Here is a 21,165-nt window from a genome sequence, read left to right on the forward strand (position 1 = left end):
ACTGAAAATAGCCAATGGAAAAAATAAGAAAAAAATAAGTAAAACGTTTCAGATGCATTAACTCGCCTTGAAAAGTCTGTCAGAAAAAAATATAATCAACGAGCTTTTGTATTTTTTGAAGCTTTAAGTTTCCGGTTTCCGACGCAGAACAAAAAGAAAAGAAAAACAGCAGTGACAAAAAAATATCGCAAACATCCTGAAGTTATTAAAAGCGTTGCACCAGCTAAAGAAAAAAGAACACAAGTAAATATAAATAAGAAAATAAAGAAGAGTCTGAAGTGATGTTACGAGAATGGGCGAATCGGCTAATGAAATAAAAGATAAGATAAACGAAGGATGAAAAAAATAAAAACAACAAAAAAACACCAACTAAGTTAATGCCAATAAAAAGAACAGTACAAAAATTATTATATATTATTACGACACTTTAGGCGAATCCAAAAAAAAAAAAAAACTAAGGATATACAAAATTAAAACAATAAAAAAAACAGCTCTAAATTATTATTATTACTACAACTCTTTGGACGAATCGAATAAAACAAACAAACAAATAAACGATGAGAAAAACGAATGATATACAAAACTAAGGCATCAATAAAGCACATGGTAAATAAACGGATAACAAAATAAAGAATAGTATTAAGTTATTAGAGTTACGATACTTTGGATGAATCAAATAAATAAAAAAAACGAAGGAACGAAAGATGCGCAAAATCAAAAACGACATAATAACTTAATATATGGAAAACAAAATAGAGAGTACCCTGAACTTATTATTGATACGATACTTTAGACGAATGAAATAACAGAAAACAAAAAACACAACCTAGCAAACAGACGGCCAGAAACGGAGGACGCACAGAACAGTAAAGCAACGCCAAAACACGTGAAGGGACGGGGCATTAAATGAGGCTGTAAACAACGTGTCGGGATAGCGCGCATTAAGCAGGCGGGACGAGGGGAAGGAATGTTAATATTGAAGATAACTTTGCATAATTATTAGAGACAGCCGGGAGCGAGATAGCTGTTGCTGCTGTTGTTGTTGATGTAACTGTTGTTGTTGTTAGCGATGTTGGTAGTGGTGGTGATGAAGATGATAGTGTTGGAAGGGTGGTGATGATGTTGCTTGAAGTGGATGTGGTAGTAATGGTGCAAGGTGATGGTGGTGATGGTGAGTGCTTGAGGCGGTGGTGATGTTGGTGTGTGATGTAAGGGTGCATGATGGTAGTGACTGAAGTGGTGTTGGTGTTAATGGTAGTGATAGTAGTGACAGTGATTGATGTTTGTGGTGATGGTGATGGTGGTGACGAAAGTGGTGGTGGTGAAAGTAATGATGGTGGTGGTGGTGGTGGTGGTAATGGACAGTGGTGGCGATGATGATAATGGTAGATAATAACAGGTGATCATGTTAAAGAGGGTGGTAGAGGTGTTGATAGATACCTTAAGAAAAAAATATATACCTTAAATCATATATACTTTATCAATACGCTTCCTCCTTTCACAAACAAAACATGAAAAAAGACAAAAAAAATATAAATAAGCACAAAAAACTAACGAACTCCACTTTATCCACTCCAAACTTTATCAATTCGTTCCGTCCTTCATCAGACATAACATGGAAAGAACTAAAATATGATAAAATAGCCACAAAACACAACAAACTCCACACAACACACGCCACAAGGCATCCCGTCCTCTACAGAGCCACAATAAAATAACCTTCCCCACGTCTCATACTTCCTCAGCGACACTTCCACAACCTTACCCTATCTATTATACACACCTATGGGACAATAAGGTGAGACGCAGGTGGAAGGCGAGGCTTAGGCAGTGGACAGGTGCTCGTACAGGTAAGGCTTAGGTACGGAGACTAATGGAGGGTGTGTGTAGTATTTGAGTGTGTGTGTGGTAGGGAGACAAGGAGGGGTGGTATGGAACGTATAGTGGGTAGGGGAAGACGGGGTAGGAGAGAAAATCTGTAGTGGGGTAGGAGAAGGCATGGGGGAGGGAGGGTTGATATAGTGGTTGACAGGGAGAAAGAATGTAGTGGTATGGTATAGTAGGGGAAGGAAATAGGGTGAGGGAAAGAGGAGCTAGGGAGGCAATGCGTAGTGGGTGAGGGGGGAAAAGAGTGGGGTAGAATCGTATAGTAGGGGAAGAAAATAAATGGTGGGGTGGTATGGTAGAGGGTGTGAGAAAGCGGGGTTGAGGAGGCAATGTGTAGTAGGTTAAGGGAAGACAGGAAGGGGAGGGACTGTGTAGTGGGGAAAGGGGAAATAGTAGGGGGGTATGATATAGTGAGGAAGGGGGGCGGAGTGGGGAGGAAAATGTAGTGGGGAAGGAAAGGTGGGGAAGGAGTGTGTAGTTACTGTAGTAGATGAAGAGAGATGGGGATGGGGTATGAAAGGTGGGATGGGGCAGGATTATAAAGAGTGAGGGGAAGACAGGGGTGGGGAGGCAGGGTAGAGAGATGGGAGTGGGGAGGGATCGTTTGTTAGGTGAGACAGAGATAGGGAAGGAGGGGAATAGGTAGGAAGAAGCGGGGTGAAGGGGAATACAGGTAGGTCAGGTGGGTTGAGAGGAAGGTTAATATTGGAAAGCCTTGTCGCGCGGGTCACCGTTATCACTTTCTATATTTTCTTGTGACAATATATTTTTCATAATACTTAAAAGTGTTTCCTTGATTATTTTTTTATTATTTTCAGGCAAGTCATGGCTTTTGTATATTTTAATTTTTTCACCAAAGATTATCAACACAAATCAGAAATGTTTTATGAATGCTCACAACGATTCTATAATTTTATTTTTTCAATATTTTCACGGGTTAATCAATATTCTGAAAAATCAAAACTTTCAAATTTTATTCGAACAGCGGAATATTTTGCTGCCAAAGGCTTTAGTTTATTAACAAAGTGATGATATGCATGAAAACAACGGATTATTTTATTTTATTGGTTCATAACAACATATTTTAATTATTTTCTCATTACCATGATATACCTTTGAAAAAAAATAATGTGCTTGAAAACACGATTATATATATTTCAAAATGCTTTATTCTCACAACCGTCGTATATTATTAAAAAGAACTAATGAGACATCTTTTTCCTACATGAAACTCGATAACCAGGAAGCATCGCGGCGGGTTGGTGCGTGCGTTAGGAGGCTGTGCGGCGGCGAGGCTGTGGGGCCATGAGTGATTAAGATAATGAGGCGCAACAACGATGCGAGGAGTAGGAGGAAGAGGAGGAGAAGGAGGAGGAGGAGGAGGAGGAGGAGGAGGAGGAGGAGGAGGAGGAGGAGGAGGATAGGGAGGAGAATAAAGAGGAGGAGGAGGAAGAGGAGGAAGAGGAGGAGGAGGAGGAGGAGGAGGAGGAGGAGGAGGAGGAGGAGGAGGAGGAGGAGGAGGAGGAGGAGGAGGAGGAGGAGGAGGAGGAGGAGGAGGAGGAGGAGGAGGAGGAAAAGGAGGAGATTTAGGAGGAGGAGGAAGAGGAGGAGGAGGAGGAGGAGGAGGAGGAGGAGGAGGAGGAAGAGGAGATGGAGGAGGAGGAGGAGGAGGAAAAGGAGAAGGAGGAGGAAACATGGAAACATGGAAATGCAGGCAACAGAAAGCCTATTGGCTCATTACGAGGTCGCCCGCTTGGGTGATTTAATCTGCTCGACCGCCACTTGGGGCTTGGTGAGCAGATGAAAGCACCTCGATATTGAGGAGCAAATGGAAGCCCCTCGTTATTCAGTTCAATCCCGACGCAGCGAAATGACGGTCGATTCTATATTTGAAGGAGTTGATGGTATTCGCATTTACTACTTCTGAGGGAAGATTGTTCCAGTGGCGGATGACTCGGTTTGAAAAGAAACTCCTTCCAATGTCTGTGTTACATCGACTCGACTGAATGGGTAAACCGTTATTTCTAGTTCTTCAGTTGGTTTGCAGTTCAAAGAATTCGGAGTAATCGACGTTATTGAACTTTTTTAGATACTTGAAGACTTGAATCATATCCCCTCGTAGGCGTCTTTTCTTCAATGTAAAGAGATTGAGTCGCTTGAGTCGTTCCCCGTACGGTTGAGCCCTGAAGGTTGGAATCATCTTTCCAGTAGAGCAATGTCCTTTCTGTAATTGGGAGACCAGAACTGCACTGCATACTCGAGGTGCGGTCTTACCATGGAATTATACAAGGATAGCATAACGTCTGGTGTTTTACACTCGAAGTTCCTCGCTATGAACCCGAGCATAATGTTGGCCTTGTTGTATGCTTTTTTACAGTGATTCGCGTGTTTCAGGTCACTGCTGATAGTGACTCCAAGATCCTTTTCCTCCTGCATCGCTTGCAGAGGTCTCCCATTCATGATGTATGTATGGAGGAAACATAGAAGCATGGAAGACCAGGTAACACAAAGCCTGTTCCTGTCTAATTTAGTGCAGGAATCAATTCGTCTGCCGCTTCAGTGACGTGCGGAACGGATTAAAGCCTAGTTGTATGTACGGGCGGTTACGCTCAGTTCCTTCCTGACACAACAGAGTAACGATCATTGTGATTGTTGAATGAGTCGATAGTTTTCCTATTAACTACTGCAGGAGGGATGTTCCAGTGGCGGATGCTCTGTTCGAGAAATGCCTCTTGTCGATCTCTACTGCATCGCCTCATATGAATTGTTGGCAAGTTGTATCTATCTCTCGGGTTAATTTGGAATGCAAAAAAGCTTGGAGTGATCGATAATACTGGACTTTTTCGAAATTTGAAGACCTCTATCAAATCCTCCCCCGAGTTTTCTCTTTCCTAAATTAGAGGTTGAGTAGCTAAAGTCTTTCTTCATAGGTTGGTCTCACTCTGATTGTGCGCCGTTATATTCTCTCGAATATGGTCTTCCTAAAATTAAGGGGTCAGAACTGCACTGCGTATTATAGGTGAGATCTCACCAGTGAGGTATGGAAGGACAACATTCCTCCCGGTGTCTTATACTCGAAACCCCTCGTTATGAACCCGATCATGATATTAATTTTTTTGCAGACTGACAGCCTGTTCGCAGTGCTTTATGTATCTCAGGCCACTGTTCATAGTGACCTCAAAATCTCATTCCTACTACGACGTGAAGTGACTCCCCACGCATGTTGGCGAGTGTTACTGGACCGGCGTGTAAGGCTTGACACTTCTTGAGGTTGAAGGACATTTGCCACTTTTCAAACTAATGAATAATCCGTTCGAAGTCATTTTCTGGATGATTCCGCCGTCGGGAGGAGAGATAAATTCCATAAACTTTTGTGTCACTGGCAAATTTAAAATGGGTGGGTATAAATTATACCTGAAACCGATCTTGGTATTGAGGATGTTGTTATCTTTTAGAAACATAAGTTTGTCTCCAGTGATCACCTCGAGAATCTTACCCACCACTGACGTCAAGATTATAGACCCGCAAATTAAAACACTTGCTGGGCATCCGTGAGGGACTGGAAATGTTGGGCAGTGCTGTGAAAAGGTAGATTCTATAAACGTGATGAAAAGCAAAATTGAATTTTGTAATGGAGGATGTGCATTGTAGAGCACCAGCAGCACTCACTTATTGTTCTTCTTCTAACTTTCTTCTTCTTCTTCTTCTTCTTCTTCTTCTTCTTCTTCTTCTTCTTCGTTCTTTTCCTCTTTTTTCCTCCTTTATTCTTTTGCTTTTCCTTCTTTTTCATCAACAACAACAACAGTTACATTACAGACAAAAGCAGCAGCAGAAGGAGGAGGACAAGGAGGAGTAAGGGGAGGCGGGAGGGAGGAAGGGAGGGAAAGAAGGAAGGAGAGAAGGAAGAGGAAAGAGGGAGGAGAGTGGCGGGCGGAACACTCACGCCTTAAGCAATGCCTGACGGTCTGGAGGGAATGAGGCAGAAACTAGTGAGCTTTCTTTTCTTTCTCACTTATTGTTTCTTTTTCTTACTTACTTCTTCTTCTTCTCCTTCTTCTTCTTCTTTTTCTTTTCTTCTTTTTCTTTCTTTTCCTCTTTTTTCCTCCTTTATTCTTTTGTTTTTTCTTCTTTTTCATCAACAACAGTTACATTATAGACAAAAACAGCAATAATAAAAAAAGACCAACACTAAAGCATGAATTACCAAACACACACACACACACACACACACACACACACACACACACACACACACACACACACACACACACACACCATAACACAAGGAAGCAGGCCTCGTAATTCTCCGCGCCTCCGTCGCCGCCACTTCACCTGTCGGTCGCTGCCGGCAGGTGAGGGGAGGAGGAGCGCGTCATGACGAGGGAGCGGCGCCCCCTCCCGGGAAATCATGGCAAGTACACATCATAAAGCCAAGCCCATGGACGGCCTCGGGAGACTTAGAGGCTTAATCACCGTCTGGCCTAACTCAAAATGGTGATGGTCCGAACTTTTTATATTTTTATGTCTCCCTTTCTCTTTCCATCGCTTAGGCTGAAATTATTTTGTTCATAAGAGTTATACATATGCTATCGGCGCTCACTGTGACTTTATTTTTTCTCTCTCCTTTTCTCCTTCTATCTCTCAAGTTGATGCTATTGTGCTCCTAAAAGAAGTCTGTGTTTATAATGTTTGGTTTGTGTTCCCATATATGAATCATGATATATTATTCCTTGTGGATTTCAATGATTTATTATTCTTATTTTTCTCTATTATATATTTTTCTATTACCTTATTTTTTATGCCTTACTCTTATTCTTTATTTTTCATCCTTTAAAATAGTAAATACAAATCTCTTTTTTCACCTCTGCGTTCCAATATTCATCACGTCGTACCGTCTCACGATTTCTTTCCTTAATCTTTTCCACTTTTCTCTTCCTTCTCGTGCATGTGATTTGCTGAAAGTGTTAAATAAGTGAATATAAATCTCTTCAGCATGTATTTTCCTCGTGTTCCAATATGAATCAGGATCGGTTCATCGTGATTTTTCTTAGTCTTCAGGTTTTTCTTCTTTTCTCTGTGTTTTCCTGTATATCGTTTTTTTCTCTCTCTGTTGTTTTCTTCCGATGCTGGTTACTGTTACTCGGAGTGAATATTTACATTACTTTGTTTGCTTTTTATCTTTGTAGCATTGTATTATGTTTTTATTGTCCTTTTACCCGTTCTTATTTTCTCACTTTTATCTGATCTTTCTTATCTACATCACTTCCTGTTCTTGTGTCTTTTAGCTGAAATATACTTCATGATTTACTACTATTCGTGATCTTCCTCTGTTACCATTTTTTTTAACTTTCTTTCCATCTCATTTCCTTCTCGTAATAATCGTGTTCCAGAGGGTTAAAAATCTAAATCTCTTTCTGCTTCATCGCCTTTAATTCAAATATGCGCACGATTTATTATTCATGTCTGCTTTTTATCTACTTTCATGAACTCTCTTGTATATTCTGTCATTCTCTCTCTTTGTCTTTCTACCTCGGAAGTAGTAGTTTTTTTCCTCTGCAAAACGTTGTTGTCTTTCCGCTAAAACATGCAGCACTTGTTCCTCTTCCGTGTTGTTTCTTAATGCTCTTCATTTCTCTAATAGCGTGGATCCCCGCTTTAAGGAGTTCTTCATAAACGCTGTACATCTGTGAGACTTTTTGCCATTGTAATATATGGTTATCTTGCATTTCCGACTCAGTAATTCTTTCCAACTTTCTTTTTTTCTTCTTTTTTCTTGTGTTGGTTTTTCACCTCACCCAGTCAATGCTCTTCAGAAGCTTTAAATATCGTGTTTATTTATTTTTCAGTTCATGTATGTACAATGTCTTCTCTTCCTTTACAACCTTATTTACCTGCTTCTCTACAGCGCTGAGTTTTTCATCCCTCGATTAATATTTCAACCAGAGGCGTATGTCTTGCCCAACCTTTTCTCTGTCGGTCGTTCCAAAACACACAATGGCGCACCGTTACTTTTGTTTCTTCTGCATTGTGTATTCATGACTCCCCCTGGATAATGTATGCTTGTACTCTACACTTCTTTCTTGTTCCTCCTTCACCCTCTTCTTACTGCACCTTCGTTTTCTTCTTTTCTCCCTCCTGTTGCTTCCTCACTCCCTCTTCCTCCTCCTTCTCTTCCTCTTATTCTTTCCTTCAGGCATTGACTCTCTCTCTCTCTCTCTCTCTCTCTCTCTCCTTTTCTTTTTCCTGTTCCTTTTTCTTTTTCTCTTTCTCTTGTTATTCTTTCCTCAGGGCATTCTCTCTCTCTCTCTCATTGCATGTGTATCAGCAGAAAGAAATGAGAAAGAGAAGTGGAAATGAGTTGCATTCTTCAGTACCCTTCTTTGTGATACACGGCCAACGGGAGACTGTTCAGTTCACCGTCACACCCCATTTTCAACTTTCTCTCCCCTTTTTGTTCTGCGCTTCGGTCCCATTTTTCATCTTTTTGTTTTATTCACGCGTCAAGGACAGGTATTTCCTTTTTAGTATATATTTCGTCGATGATCTCTTACTTTTTGTTTTTCTTTTCCTTTTTTGATATTTTATTTTTCTCACCTTTTGTAACGTCAACGCCAACTTTGTGAATCTTTCGTGCCTGACCTTCACACTCTGTCCTTTACTTCTCTTTCTAACCTTTCCTTTCGTGCTTTTTGTTTATTTTTCTGCTTTTTCTCTCCTTCTTTATTTTTTCATTTATTTATTTTCACGTCAACGTCCAGCCAATTCCTCATTAATGTTTATCCTTTGCTTACCTTCTGAATATTTAATTACAATATTTTTCTCTATGTTTCTAGCGATTCCTCTGTGTAATATTTTTCACTTTTCATTTCAACCTTTATTTTCTTTCTCATTGTTTTATCTCTTCTTTATTACATCTCCTTCGGTTTCCTCAACTGATCTTCTCTTATTTTTCTGTACATGCTTCCAGTGATTCCTTAGCGTCTTTTACTTACTTTCCTTTTTAAACTTCATTAACTTCCATTATTTGCCTTTTTTCCATTTCCTATAAAGTAAGTCAATAGGTAGCGAATCCTCACTCTTCCATTTTTTTAACTGCTATTTTTCCCTTTTTTTTGTCTTTTTCCATTTTTTCCTCTTCGTACTATATTCTATTTTTCTCCTTTTCTATCTTCTTTCATCTTGTTTCCTTCTTTCACTTTCTTCTCCCTTCATCTTTTCCTCCTTTTTTACTGTCTTCCTCCTTCTTACTTTCCTTTGTTAGTGTCTCCCCTCCCTCCTTCGTCCTTTACCTCTACTTCTTCCTCTTTCTCCTTCTCCTCCTCTTCCTCTTTTATTATATCCTTCCATCTCATTTTCCTCTCTTTACTGTCTCTCCTCCTTTCATCTCTTTCCCTTAATAATTTCTCTTTCTCTCATTCTCTCCTCCTTTCTCACATATTTCTTATCACTTGTTTCCTCCTCCTTTTCCTCTACCTCTCTCTCTTTCTCCTCCTCCTCCTCTTCCTCGTTTACTATATCCTTCCATCTCCTTCTCCTCTCTTTACTGTCTCTCCTCCTTTCATCTGTTTCCCTTCCTCTCCCATCTGCTCCCTTCCTCCCTTCCTCCGCAGGTCGATGTATCAACACTGGGAACTGTCGTTATTTGGCTTCGTAGGCCGCGGGGCGCTGGGTGCCGTGGGAGCGAGGCCTTGCTCTTGTTTTTCTTAGGAGGCAGAGGATGGCAGGGGAAAGTGGTGGAAGAGGTTGTGATTGTGGTGGTATGGGTTGTGATTCTAGTGGAGGTTGTGGTGGTTATTATGGTGGTGGTGGTGGTGGTGGAGATGGTAGTGATAGTTTTCATACGCTTCCTCGCTCCCAGCATAAGAAATGACGACGATATGGGAAAGAAGAAGAGGATGATGACGACGAGGAAGAGAAAGAACAGAACGGTGACGACGAGGAGGAGGGAGAAGATGATGACGAAGAGGAGCAGGAAGAAGAGGACGACGAAGAGGAGGAGGAGGAAGAGGACTAGGACAGGACAAGAGGGGAAACGTCAGCAAAGGGAGAGGAAAGATAAGAAGAATCGGACATGTAGGTCTACGTTCCTAAGTGATTTGATGCAAGGGATCGACAGATGGGTAAATACAATAATGAAGTGGCTAATAACGTAGGAGGCAAACAGACAACGGTAGAGTAAATTAGCGGCGACATAATACTTCAATACTTCAACAACCTAATCCCGGGACACGCTGTAATATTAGCAACTTTTATTCAGTGTTATCGCTCATATTTGATCTAACAACACGGTCAGAACGGCTACATAATACCTAATCGCTGCATCACCAACTTATTTCCGGAATGACATTGGAATATTAACGAATTTTGATCAATGTTATCACTCCCATTTGAATTAACAAGCTCAGAGATGGAGGGGGAGAGCGTGTGAGTGGTCAGGAAAGAGATTGAGGGGGGAAAGCGTTTAAGTGGTCGGAAAAGAGATAGAGGGAGGAAAACGTGTAAGTGGTCGGAAAAGAGATTGATGTTTGATACCGTTTTAAAGATCCGCCAATGTAATGCACTAGCGGTAAAAAGAAACCACGTCAAAATACTCTGCTAACCAACTGGCGGAAGAGAAAGAACAAGGGAGTATTAGGAGAAATGCGAAATATTGGAAACGCTAAGTAGAGGATTGGGGGAAGCTGGAACGTAAGTGGGGCTCAGTGCTGAATGAGGAGGAGGAAGAGAAGGAGGAGGATGAGGGTGAGGAGGAAGAGGAGGAGATAGGAAAGAGGAATTCTCTGTTCATATTTGTCTAATAAGATTTTTCTCGTACTCTCATTCTTTCCTCTTTTGTTCATATATTTCTTATCACTCCTTCCCTCCACCTCTCTCTCATTTTCTTTCTCCTCCTCCTCCTCCTCCTCCTCCTCCTCTCCCTCGTTCTCTTTCTCCTCCTTCTCCTTTTCCTCTTTCTTCTTCTTCTTCTTCATTTTCTTCTTCTTCTTCTTTTTCATTTTCTTTATCATCTTTTTCTTCTTCCTCCTCCTCCTCCTCCTCCTCCTCCTCCTCCTCCTCTTCTTCTTCCTCATGCTCCTTTTGCTCCTCCTCCTTCTTCTCCATGTTGGGAACTAACGACAAATTACGTTCAACTTAAATATCTTTTTTCTCTCCTCGCTAATTCTTTATATTCACTTCTCGTCCTTCACCTTTCCCTCTTCTTTCGCGTTTGCTCTCCTCTTTTATTGGTCTTCTAGCCTTTCCATTCTCTCTCTCTCTCTCTCTCTCTCTCTCTCTCTCTCTCTCTCTCTCTCTCTCTCTCTCTCTATCTATCTATCTATCAATCTCGCTGCGTAAATTAGCGAATGACGGAACGTGTGTGAAGAAAATGACCGGATGAATTTAATTAAGTAATGAGTTTTCTGTTTTATTCAATTCACTCCGTATTTGGCAGCGTCGGGAGGAGGAGGAGGAGGAGGAGAAAATGAGCTTAACTACATCGAGGAAGAAAGTGAGGAAAGTGAGATAAAAAAAGAGGTAAAGTGGAGTAAGAGAAGAGTGAGAGCGAGAAAAAAAGTAGATGTGGGCGATGACAGCGAATGAGGGAGTACGACTATTTTTGGGAGAAAGTGAGGAAAGTAAGATACAAAAGTAAGTGGTAAAGGAGAAAGTGGAGGGAAAGTAGGTGGAGAGTGTGGACGTAACCATCTTCATTCCTTCTTTTCATTCATTCTTAATTTCCTTGCTATGTGTCTTTACCATGAACTGCCTTTCTTTGTTTTCTCGTTCCGTTAGTCCTTCGCTCTTTCCTTCCTTTCCCTCAATCACTCAACGTTGAGGTGTAGCACGATGAAGAGGGGAGAGACGAAGTGGAGAAGAAGGAGGTTTAGTAGCACGGGAAGGAAGAGAAGATAAGTTAGATAAGGATGTTTATGAAAATGGCCATTAAGCAAAATTGTGAACATAAAAAGACAACCGAATAAAAAATAGAGAAAAGAAGGGAAATACTTAAAGAAGAAAAGAAGGACAAGTAAAGAAAATGGAGCCCAAGAAAGAGGAGAGTCAGGATGAGGGAGATGAGGACGTGGCGAGGGCATCGTTGAGGAATAGGACGATGAAGAGGAAAGGAGGAGGAAGATGAGCAGGAGGAGAGAAGAGGAAGGGCAAAAAGGAGACAGATAATAATGCCTGCGAAAGTGACCATAAAACAAAAAGAGAAACATAAGAAGAACACCAAACAAGGCATAGAAAATAATCAAGAGGGAAATAACGAAATAAAAGGATAAAAAGAGAGCGAGAAAGAGGAGCAGGATGAGGAGGAGGAGGACTAGGAAGAGAAGGAAGAGAAGATCATGAGCAGCGAGGAGGTAGAAGGGCGTATATGAAGATGACCATAAGGCGAAAATTGGAGCATAGAGAGAACAACAAACAAGAGGCAAGAAAAAAAAAGGAGATGAGGAGGAGGACAAGCAAATTCAAGCAGTTGTGACATAAGAAAGAACATAAAATAAGAAACAGAAATAAAGAAAATAAGAGAAATAGGGAATGAAAGGATGAATAGAAGGAGGACAAGCAAATTCAAGCCGTTTTGACATAAGAAAGAACACCAAATAAGAAATAGAAATAAGGAAAATAAGGGAAATAGGGAATAAAAGGATGAATAGGAGGAGGACAAGCAAATTCAAACCGTTGTGACATAGAAGGAACACCAAATAAGAAACGGAAATAAAGAAAATAAGGGAAATAGGAAAATAAAGGATGAATAGGAGGAGTAAATTCCTACTACTAGTAAATTCAAGCCGTTAAATCTTGCTATGAAATTTGAGCGTTCAGATGAAAGAAAGCCTCGAGGAGAGCTGATTAGAGGAAACTTTTCGTGTAGTTTTGCAAAATAACGCGTCTTGTTGGTACGTCAAGTTTTTAAGGCATAATTAAATTTCATCGTGTGGAGGCGTCTGACGAACGCTCTAATTAATGATGGTGATGATGGTGATAATAATAATAATAATAATAATAATAATAATAATAATAATAATAATAATAATAATAATAATAATAATAATAATAATAATAATGAGAATAATAAGATGACGAAGAAGAAGATGAAGAAGACGAAGACGAAAACGAAGATGAAGACGAAGATGAAATAGAACAACAACAACAACAACAACAACAACAACAACAACAACAACAACAACAACTACAACGAGAACAAGAAAAATAAGGGAAAGAAAAAAGTGAGGAAGGTGTCACGATTAACATAACAATATAATAACATAAGGATCGGAAATAAAAAAGTAGGCCTATACCGAACAGCTCCTATAAGCCTAATCCCACCTGACCCTATCCGCACTGTATGGCACTTTTTTTTTTACAACAGAAACAGCTCAAGGACACAAAAAAGGAAACAATAATGATAAAAAAAAAAAACAGGGATGCCTCGCTCTGAACAACCATTGCGACAACTGAGATTCTATGAAAGTTATGAAAAGTGAGATTGAATTATTTAACAGAAGATGTGCATTGTAGACGAGAGGGAGAAGGAGGTGGTGGGGGAAGAAGAGGAAGATGAGGAAGAGGAGGAGGAGAAGGAGGAGGAGGAGGGAATGCACTCACACCTCAAGCAATGCCTGACGCTCTGCAGGGAATGAGGCGGAAACTTGTGTAGCTTTCTCTCCTTTCTTGACCATTCTTCTTCTTTTTCTTAGAGAAGGAAGAAGAAAGAGAAGAAAAAGAAAAAGAAGAAAAAGAGAAATGATGCAGGTAAACAATAATGATAAATGAAAAAGAATACATGATCATTATTCAGTGAAAGATAAACGTAAAAAGAAAAAAAAAACGAAAAATACGATGTGAAAAAAGAGGAGGAAGAGCAGGAGAGGAAGGAGGACGAAGGAAAAAGAGGGGGATGAGGACAAAGATTGGAAGAAGTGTGAGGGGAGATTTGTGAGGATAAGGAGTAAAAATGAGATGCCAGACAAGATAATAAAGATGCTGCTACTACTACTACTACTACTACTACTACTACTACTACTACTATCACGATTACCACTACCACTACTACTACTACTACTACCACTACTACTACTATTACTACTACTATTACGATTACCACTACCACTACTACTACTAATAATACTACTGCTGCTGCTGCTACTACTACTACTACTACTACTACTACTACTACTTCCACCACTGCTACTATTACGATTACCACTACCACTACTACTACTACTACTACTACTACTACTGCTACTACTACTGCTACTACTACTACTTCTACTACTGCTACTACTACTACTACTACTACTGCTACTACTACTACTACAATAACAATAATAGTAATAATAATAATAATGATGATGATAACAAATACATAAAAAAGGAATTCGAAAACCGCATCAGCAAGCAACAACAAAAACAACAACAAAACAACTTCTACATACAATAAAACGCACATAACACATCACACTATCAGCAAAGGATCACTAACAACAACATCAATAACGAACAAAAATCTATCAGCCGTTCCAGCTAATAGGATGTCACACTTAATTATTGGCATATTCTTCCTGAGCCATAACAAGAGCGCACAATGCCGGGCCGAGGAAGCGTTCTGCGTGGCGCTGCGAAGCACACTCAGACTACAACTTCGCTTCCCACGCCTCATTAAGACCCCGGAGAATGTATGGTCGTTTGGGGCAGAGCTACGACGATGCGGCCTCCTCCTAGCCTGCTCTCCTTTTCCTGTCTTCTCTTTGCCTTCGTTTCTTCTACCTTCTTTCCTTTCTTCTTTCTTCCCTCGCTACATGTCTTTTTCATAAACTTCTTTCTTCCATGTTTTCCTTCTTTCTTCATTCATACATGCCTCTTTTTCGTGAATTTCTGCCTTCCTTCCCTTCTTCCATATTTCTTTTGCTCATGCATGTCTTTCTTTTTCATGAACTTTTTCCTTTCTTCTTTTCGTTATTTCCTCCTCTTCTATATGTCTTTATTCAGTAAATTAATTTCCTTCTTTCCTTTCCTTCTTCGTCTCCTAGTGGTTCTTCTTCATTCCTTCTTTTCATTCATTCTTTCTTTCCTTGCTGTATCTTTATCACGAACTGCCTTTCTTCGTTTTCTCGTTTCGTTAGTCCTTCTCTCTTTCATTTACTCAATCAATAGCTCATTCCTTTCCTTCTTACATGCCTTTCCTTTTATAGCTTTTTATTATTTTCTAGCTCCATTCTCTTTATCTTCTTCCCTACACTTTCTCATCCCATTTTTATTAATTCCCGACCTTCCTGCTTTAATTTGCTTCTCTTTATGTAGTTTGCTTCTTCGCTTCCCACTGCTTACCTCTAATCCATGTTCCTCCCTTGGTTCCCTTACCTGATTCACTCATTTCTCAATTTCTAGATTTTTTTTTATCGATTTTATGGCCCTTGTTTACCCCAAAACTCTTAGGATAATATACGAAGGATTACAATACAACCTAGCCTATATGAAAAAACTCCAATTCTATTTAAACATCACTGAATACAACGAATAAAATCACTCCTTCCACTAAATAACAAGCAAACACCACAAAAAAATACGAAACCAAACAAAACCATAAAAAAACGCATCGTAACAACAACACTAATTCGATTCAACGTTGCTTTACACACAAACACAAGCAAAGGAAAAGGAAAACGATTGAAGAGATTCCTTACGCCGGGCATCAACGATTACGTAAACTTTCAACACACACACACACACACACACACACACACACACACACACACACACACACACACACAAAGAAAAGGACGAAACAGGCTTTACATCAACACAAAGAGCGGACAGGCGAGCGAATGAGTGAGTGAGTGAGTCCGCCGCTCGTTACCTGCCCTTAATGGAGGTACAATTAGCCAGGTAAGTAGGATGAGGCCACCAGGTCAATGAGAGTGACCCAAAAAAAGTAATGCGTGAGCTAGTTTTCATGTAATACCTTTTTACACACACACACACACACACACTCACACTCACACACTCACTCTCTCTCTCTCTCTCTCTCTCTCACTCTCTCTCGTAAATAAGATCTGGCTGTGAAGAGACGGAGGCGGCGATGGAGGCAGGGGGAAGGGGGAGGACGATAACTAGACAAAGAGGAGGAGGAGAAGTGGAGGAGGAGGAGGAAGAGCCACTCACCCCTGCCTCTCTGATCCCTCTCGCTACCCATAAAGGTTAACTCCATTGCGCTAAATCCAATTCCACCTTTAAAACGAAACTAAATTAAATTCTCTGCAACAACTTAAGCCCAAGTCAACACCGGAGAGAGAGAGAGAGAGAGAGAGAGAGAGAGAGAGAGAGAGAGAGAGAGAGAGAGAGAGAGAGAGAGAGAGAGAGAGAGAGAGAGAGAGAGAGAGAGAGAGAGAGCGAGAGAGAGAGAGAGAGAGAGAGAGAGAGAGAGAGAGAGAGAGAGAGAGAGAGAGAGAGAGAGAGAGAGAGAGAGAGAGAGAGAGAGAGAGAGAGAGAGAGAGAGAGAGAGAGAGAGAGAGAGAGAGAGAGAGAGAGAGAGAGAGAGAGAGAGAGAGAGAGAGAGAGAGAGAGAGAGAGAGAGAGAGAGAGAGAGAGAGAGAGAGAGAGAGAGAGAGAGAGAGAGAGAGAGAGAGAGAGAGAGAGAGAGAGAGAGAGAGAGAGAGAGAGAGAGAGAGACAAGAGACACAACGGGAGACAGAACGAGAGACAGAACGATAAACAACAAGAGTGAACGAGAGAAAGAGAACGAGAGAAAGAACGAGACAGAGAGGGTAAGAACGAGATTGAGAGGGTGAGAACGAGATTGAGAGGGTAAGAACGAGATTGAGAGGGTAAGAACGAGAGTGAGAGGGCGAGAACGAGATTGAGAGGGTAAGAACAAGATTGAGAGGGTAAGAACGAGACTGAGAGGGTGAGAACGAGATTGAGAGGGTAAGAACGAGATTGAGAGGGTGAGAACGAGATTGAGAGGGTGAGAACGAGATTGAGAGGGCGAGAACGAGATTGAGAGGGTAAGAACGAGATTGAGAGGGTGAGAACGAGATTGAGAGGGTAAGAACGAGATTGAGAGGGCGAGAACGAGATTGAGAGGGTGAGAACGAGATTGAGAAGGTAAGAACAAGATTGAGAGGGCGAGAACGAGATTGAGAGGGTGAGAACGAGATTGAGAGGGTGAGAACGAGATTGAGAGGGTGAGAACGAGACTGAGAGGGTGAGAACGAGATTGAGAGGATAAGAACGAGATTGAGAGGGTAAGAACGAGATTGAGATGGTAAGAACGAAATTGTGAGGGTAAAAACGAGATTGAGAGGGTGAGAACGAGATTGAGAGGGTGAGAACGAGATTGAGAGGGTGAGAACGAGATTGAGAGGGTGAGAACGAGATTGAGAGGATAAGAACGAGATTGAGAGGGTAAGAACGAGATAGAGAGGGCGAGAACGAGATTGAGAGGGTGAGAACGAGATTGAGAGGGTAAGAACGAGATTGAGAGGGTAAGAACGAGATTGAAGAACGATTGTGAGGGTAAGAACGAGATTGAGAGGGTGAGAACGAGATTGAGAGGGTAAGAACGAGATTGAGAGGGTAAGAACGAGATTGAGAGAGAACGAGATTGAGGGTTAGAACGAGATTGAGAGGGTGAGAACGAGATTGAGAGGGTGAGAACGAGATTGAGAGGGTGAGAACGAGATTGAGAGGGTAAGAACGAGATTGAGAAGGCGAGAACGAGATTGAGAGGGTGAGAACGAGATTGAGAGGGTGAGAACGAGACTGAGAGGGTGAGAACGAGGATTGAGAGGGTGAGAACGAGATTGAGAGGGCGAGAACGAGATTGAGAGGGTGAGAACGAGATTGAGAGGGTGAGAACGAGATTGAGAGGGTAAGAACGAGACTGAGAGGGTGAGAACGAGATTGAGAGGGTAAGAACGAGATTGAGAAGGCGAGAACGAGATTGAGAGGGTAAGAACGAGATTGAGAGGGTAAGAACGAGATTGAGAGGGTAAGAACGAGATTGAGAGGGTCAGAACGAGAGTGAGAGGGTGAGAACGAGATTGAGAGGGTAAGAACGAGATTGAGAGGGCGAGAACGAGATTGAGAGGGTAAGAACGAGATTGAGAGGGTAAGAACGAGATTGAGAGGGTAAGAACGAGATTGAGAGGGTAAGAACGAGATTGAGAGGGTAAGAACTAGATTGAGAGGGTGAGAACGAGATTGAGAGGGCGAGAACGAGATTGAGAGGGTAAGAACGAGATTGAGAGGGTAAGAACGAGATTGAGAGGGTAAGAACGAGATTGAGAGGGTGAGAACGAGATTGAGAGGGTAAGAACGAGATTGAGAGGGCGAGAACGAGATTGAGAGGGTAAGAACGAGATTGAGAGGGTAAGAACGAGATTGAGAGGGTAAGAACGAGATTGAGAGGGTAAGAACGAGATTGAGAGGGTGAGAACGAGATTGAGAGGGTGAGAACGAGATTGAGAGGGTAAGAACGAGATTGAGAGGGTAAGAACGAGATTGAGAGGGTAAGAACGAGATTGAGAGGGCGAGAACGAGATTGAGAGGGTGAGAACGAGATTGAGAGGGCGAGAACGAGATGGAGAGAGTAAGAACGAGATTGAGAGGGTAAGAACGAGATTGAGAGGGCGAGAACGAGACTGAGAGGGTGAGAACGAGATTGAGAGGGTGAGAACGAGATTGAGAGGGTGAGAACGAGATTGAGAGGGTAAGAACGAGATTGAGAGGGTAAGAACGAGAGTCAGAGGGCGAGAACGAGATTGAGAGGGTAAGAACGAGATTGAGAGGGTGAGAACGAGATTGAGAGGGTAAGAACGAGATTGAGAGGGACAGAACGAGATTGAGAGGGTGAGAACGAGATTGAGAGGGTGAGAACGAGATTGAGAGGGTGAGAACGAGATTGAGAGGGCGAGAACGAGATTGAGAGGGCGAGAACGAGATTGAGAGGGTAAGAACGAGATTGAGAGGGTAAGAACGAGATTGAGAGGGTGAGAACGAGATTGAGAGGGTGAGAACGAGATTGAGAGGGTGAGAACGAGATTGAGAGGGTGAGAACGAGATTGAGAGGGTGAGAACGAGATTGAGAGGGCGAGAACGAGATTGAGAGGGTAAGAACGAGATTGAGAGGGTGAGAACGAGATTGAGAGGGTGAGAACGAGATTGAGAGGGTAAGAACGAGACAGAGAGGGTGAGAACGAGATTGAGAGGGTAAGAACGAGATTGAGAGGGTGAGAACGAGATTGAGAGGGTCAGAACGAGATTGAGAGGGCGAGAACGAGATTGAGACGGTGCGAACGAAATTGAGAGGGTAAGAACGAGATTGAGAGGGCGAGAACGAGATTGAGAGGGTGAGAACGAGATTGAGAGGGTAAGAACGAGACTGAGAGGGTGAGAACGAGATTGAGAGGGTAAGAACGAGATTGAGAAGGCGAGAACGAGATTGAGAGGGTAAGAACGAGATTGAGAGGGTAAGAACGAGATTGAGAGGGTAAGAACGAGACTGAGAGGGTGAGAACGAGATTGAGAGGGTAAGAACGAGATTGAGAGGGCGAGAACGAGATTGAGAGGGTAAGAACGAGATTGAGAGGGTAAGAACGAGATTGAGAGGGTAAGAACGAGATTGAGAGGGTAAGAACGAGATTGAGAGGGCGAGAACGAGATTGAGAGGGTAAGAACGAGATTGAGAGGGTAAGAACGAGATTGAGAGGGTAAGAACGAGAATGAGAGGGTGAGAACGAGATTGAGAGGGTAAGAACGAGATTGAGAGGGCGAGAACGAGATTGAGAGGGTAAGAACGAGATTGAGAGGGTAAGAACGAGATTAAGAGGGTAAGAACGAGATTGAGAGGGTAAGAACGAGATTGAGAGGGTGAGAACGAGATTGAGAGGGTGAGAACGAAATTGAGAGGGTAAGAACGAGATTGAGAGGGTAAGAACGAGATTGAGAGGGTAAGAACGAGATTGAGAGGGCGAGAACGAGATTGAGAGGGTGAGAACGAGATTGAGAGGGCGAGAACGAGATTGAGAGGGTAAGAACGAGATTGAGAGGGTAAGAACGAGATTGAGAGGGCGAGAACGAGATTGAGAGGGTGAGAACGAGATTGAGAGGGTGAGAACGAGATTGAGAGGGTGAGAACGAGATTGAGAGGGTAAGAACGAGATTGAGAGGGTAAGAACGAGAGTCAGAGGGCGAGAACGAGATTGAGAGGGTAAGAACGAGATTGAGAGGGTGAGAACGAGATTGAGAGGGTAAGAACGAGATTGAGAGGGTAAGAACGAGATTGAGAGGGTGAGAACGAGATTGAGAGGGTGAGAACGAGATTGAGAGGGTGAGAACGAGATTGAGAGGGCGAGAACGAGATTGAGAGGGCGAGAACGAGATTGAGAGGGTAAGAACGAGATTGAGAGGGTAAGAACGAGATTGAGAGGGTGAGAACGAGATTGAGAGGGTGAGAACGAGATTGAGAGGGTGAGAACGAGATTGAGAGGGTGAGAACGAGATTGAGAGGGTGAGAGAACGAGATTGAGAGGGCGAGAGATTGAGAGGGTAAGAACGAGATTGAGAGGGTGAGAACGAGATTGAGAGGGTGAGAACGAGATTGAGAGGGTAAGAACGAGACTGAGAGGGTGAGAACGAGATTGAGAGGGTAAGAACGAGATTGAGAGGGTGAGAACGAGATTGAGAGGGTAAGAACGAGATTGAGAGGGCGAGAACGAGATTGAGAGGGTGAGAACGAGATTGAGAGGGTAAGAACGAGATTGAGAGGGCGAGAACGAGATTGAGAGGGTGAGAACGAGATTGAGAGGGTGAGAACGAGACTGAGAGGGTAAGAACGAGATTGAGAGGGCGAGAACGAGATTGAGAGGTTGAGAACGAGATTGAGAGGGTGAGAACGAGACTGAGAGGGTGAGAACGAGATTGAGAGGGTGAGAACGAGATTGAGAGGGCGAGAACGAATTTGAGAGGGTGAGAACGAGCTTGAGAGAGGAAGTGAACAAGAGGGAGAGAAAGAGTGAAAAAGACAGACAGGGGAGGGTCCGAGTGTTAAATCATTCAGGGCTGCAGAAAGCCTTAAAATATGTATTAGGTAAAGACAGACAGGCCGTGTGTGTCTGACGTTTCGAAGACCTTTTCCGGGGGGGCGTACGGAAAGATCTTCACCCAATTTGCTTTGGCTGAGAAAAATCGGAAGTTTCGACGGAAGACCTGAGGATGGGCAGTGCGGGTGTGTGCTTACCGGTGATGGTGTTTAAGGTGTGTGTGTGTGTGTGTGTGTGTGTGTGTGTG

The sequence above is a fragment of the Eriocheir sinensis genome, chromosome 18 (assembly GCF_024679095.1).
Source record: "Eriocheir sinensis breed Jianghai 21 chromosome 18, ASM2467909v1, whole genome shotgun sequence".
Taxonomy (NCBI): Eukaryota; Metazoa; Arthropoda; class Malacostraca; order Decapoda; family Varunidae; genus Eriocheir; species Eriocheir sinensis.